Raw genomic sequence first — 4,140 nt, 5'->3', positions numbered from 1 at the left:
GGGACCAGGGGCTGTCAGCTGTGAGTCAGACATGAATGAGGCATTTCTCCTTAACGCTTTTTCTGGATGTGGCTGTACCTGCAATGTCACCCTGGCCACCGGTGCTGGGGATCTCTGCAAGCCTCATGCAGGGAGCCCTGGCACAGTCGGTGCCCAGCATCAGCATCGCCCCTGGCGTTCAGTCTGCTCTGTGGGGCAGGGGGGATCGGGGCACCTGCCAGGCTGCTCCCTCCTGGCTCCTGAGGCAAGGAAGCCCGGGCAGGGAGACAGACATTCCCACGGCATCCCCACCTACATGTGAGCTGGCTTGTGTTGTCCTGCTAGCCAGGGGAGTCCCCACCACAGGGCAGAGCTGGAGCTGTCCCATGGCCACCCAGGGATGGGGGCACCATGGAGGCACCACACTTTTGGAGAAGCACCATCCTCCCTGACTTTCAGGGTTTTCTACTCAACCCAGTCAGGAACTTGAGGGGAAAGCTGAGGAAAACACCACAAGGACCCCCCAACAGACTGGGATGCCCCTCACCCCACTCCACCATGGACCATGATCAGGACAAGAAGCAGGGATAGGGTCAAGCCTGTCAAGCCCAGTAGGTAGAAGCAGGATCGCAAGTCCTTAAGGATGCCTGGAAACAAGCATCTTCCCATCCTGTAGCGTAGCAGGAAAGCCTGAGGGCCCGCAGCTGTGGGGAGCTGGACCCCCACAGCAAGGCCCCCCCAGGGTGTTGTGGACCATCCACTCTCCATGGCCAGCACTGGAGACAAGTCCCATGCTCCTGAACTTAAGACCCAGAGGCCGTACTGCCAAATCCCTCATTACAGTGGGAGTTTTAATTGCTATCGCTGAGAGGTGAAATACCTAGAGGGCTGATCCTGCCACGGCTGGAACCTGCTCCCAAAAGCGCAGGAGGGGACCAAAAGCTGTCATGAAATAGCAAATTGATGTGATGTCCAGAACAGCTCGGAAGGGCAAAGAACCAACAACACAAGCACGGCCAGCACAAAGGGTTCACACACAAGTTGGTTGCAGGAAGGCAGCAGGTCTGGCTGCCACCTCTGTCACCCCACCTTCATACACAACCACTCTGACAGCATCTTCAGGCGAATAATCAGGAGAAAACTTCATAGGCTTGGCTGTAGGAAGTTGTCTTAAGTTGAAACAACTGAAAAAAAGCTTACCCCCACTGAACGCAAATTGTATTACTGGAGGAGCCTGTCCACACTATCGAGGCAGAAAATGTGTATTTGGATAAACAACATCCAAAGCCAGTGCAAAAAATTAAAATGAAATGCAGTCTGTGCTGTACTGAAACCTCGTAAACCCAACAGCACAACAAGTGCTGTTTCTCATGCAAACACAAATCAAAGTGTATCTGTGGAAGCTGATGTTAAAACCAAGGAAAGATGAGGAACTGGTGGTCTCAATGAAGGGCAAGACTGCTGCTGGGCACCCCTGCACTCTGTCCCCACAGCTTCTCTAGGACTTTGAAGAGCCTCAGGGTGCCATGTGTTTTGGCTGAGGGGCAGCCAGACAAACAGGGCTCCTTCTTGGAAGGGCAGCACTGGGAAGTGACACCAAAATGTGAAACAAAACTGTGTGTGTTGGGAGCAGGAAGAGACACCCCAGCCCCAAAAGAGCCAGGCGTGTGTTGTTCTGAAGCAAGCGCTTCTCCCCTAGCTGAAAAGCTTTAGTACCAGCATGAACCTGGCTGGTATAAATAACTGGCCAAGTGCAGAGGTGGGTGGGCTTCACAGAGCTGTGCGTGTGGCACCAGGAGACGAGGACACAGAGAAGCAAATTTCCAAGGCGTCTCAAACTGACTAAAGATGCTCACCAAGAGAGCAAGTGTGCCCAGGGACAAATCCTGTCGCGTGACAGTTCACGGGGGATCAGATCTGCCTTGGCTCTCCGGCATGCTTCCTCGGGGCTCCCATGAGGGAGCTCACCTGGGATTTTGAAAACCAGCTAGAGGCTCCCAGGGAGAGGAGCGCTGGGAAAGGACCTGTCTTCATGCATCAGCTCAGCAGAAAAGTCCTGTGAGTTTGCACACCAGAGATGTTTCCTCTTTGCTTTATCTCTTCCTCTTTCCCCTTTCCTCCCAGGGAATTACCCCGAACAGCAGAAAAGCCAATCCCCTCTGCTCCTTACAGGAAGGGAAAAGCACATCCATCCCGGGAGCAGCCCGGCCGCTCCGCAGAGCCTTATGAGCTGGAGGCCGGTCGGCCGTGCCAGCAAAGACTTAATGACGATGGTATGGCTTGTGCAAGGCGCCTGCTGACCGTATATGGCTCTGCACAGCTGCGTCCTGTCTGACCCCGTGCACCCCAGCATGGGGAGTCGGCAAGGCAGGGCTCCCCCCACCCCACCGGGGACCCCGCTCCCTGCCCAGCACCCAGCCACCAGCCCCAGGGGCTGCTATCAGGCACGATGTCCCGGGCTCGTCCTCTCTGCGGTCCAGCCAGACTGCAGGCTTGAATCCCTGTCCAGCTTCAAAAGCATTTTAAAACATTGCCTTTTCCAGGTCTGTGGTGCTAAACTGGGGCCAGCAGCCAGCACCGTCCCCAGGGCATTGGAAGGCCATGTCCTTGGGAAAAAAGTGGGCTTTTTTTTTTTTTTTTTCCCCCAGAAATCCAGCTGATAGCTGGGCAGAGGTTTGCAGGCTGACCCCAGGGGTGTTGCAATCATTGGCCCTAGCAGCATGCCGTTATTTCCCAAAACTTAAGAGTACATGCCTGTGAAGGATGTTCCCTTTCCTTTCTTCTTCAGATGAAGCCAGGGAAGCTGATCCCTATGGCTCTGCCACACTGGGTCCCCCAGGAGCAGAGGACCCCTTCCACCTACCAGTATCCCTCCAGAGTGCCATGCAGATGGGCACGGGGAGCTCCTCCATGGTGCCTGTACTCCCCGGGGGATGAGCGCTCCCCATCCCGAGTCCCAGCCCACAGCACTGCATTGCACAGCCAGCAATAAACTTTTAGTCCAATTCCAGACCAAACTGGGGTGCAGAAGAAAAAAAAGTGCACTTGGGACAGGTTTTTTGTATTTTCTTCTCCCAGACTTTGATAAGAGAATGACTTTACTCCATTTTTCTACTATTAACTCTTTCATACAACCGTTCCTTCTCTTTAATCAAGTCCACTTAAAAATGGAAAGTGGAACATGCTCCTTCCATAGGAAATGAGCTGACAAGAATTCCCCTGGGAAAAGCCAGGACTGAACCCATCAGCATACTCATAACCAAAGGGTGCTTTGAAAAGCAGGGAAGGACTGAGTGCCAGGTTTCCAGCTCCATCTTCCACAGCTGGGGCTACTTTGTCCTCTCACACAGTTCTGCAAGATGCCATAATTAACAAGCACTGAAATTTCCCTGATTGCAACCACATGAAGCACACCAGCATCCTGCTAGCTGGCTGTGTCACCTTCTCCCCACTCCTGGGGTCATAAGCTTTTGGGGCAGCAAAGGCATTTGTTAGGAGAGGTTTCCATGGGCTCTTGTTACCACGGGCTGCACCTCCCCAGGCTGGCTGTAGGACCCCAGCCCCCCAGGGTGCATGACCCAGCCTGCCCATGGCTCAGCTGCATCCCCACTGGCCGCTCCATCTCCGTGCTCAGAGCTCCACAACGGGAGCAGCCGTGGTCCGAGCTGAGCACTGTGCCAACCACAAACCCCACTGGAAAACGTGCGGCTTGTGGTGTTTCTGCACATGGTAATTTATCTTCCCACAACAGATCTCTGCAGGAGGAGGCAACAAAGCAACCCCTCCACGCAGGAAAGCATCACCTCTCCCAGCACAGCAGCAGCTGCTCTCCCAGCATAGGCAGGTGGTGCCTTGCCAGCACCCTGTCACGGGCACCGAGCAGGCTCAGCACCATGAGAGGAGGGTCTCACACTCACCCACCCACCTGCAAAAAGACCCAGTGGAAGAGCCAACCCACGGCATGCAGTGCCTTCCAAATCCCTTGACATCCCTAGTCAAAGTGGCTTGGCACTTTTCCTCTGCCTGGTGCCCACATCCACCCTGCAAGAGGCAGGACAGCCAGGACGTGGCGCTTCTTCCCTGCTTGAATCTCTGGCTCATCTGACCCGGCATGAACTTCCCCACTGTGCAGTTTGCCAGCTGGGCTTTGCTCCTACCAGA

Source organism: Falco rusticolus, chromosome 8, assembly GCF_015220075.1.
Source record: "Falco rusticolus isolate bFalRus1 chromosome 8, bFalRus1.pri, whole genome shotgun sequence".
NCBI classification, from domain to species: domain Eukaryota; kingdom Metazoa; phylum Chordata; class Aves; order Falconiformes; family Falconidae; genus Falco; species Falco rusticolus.
Note: the sequence above shows the minus strand (reverse complement) of the source record.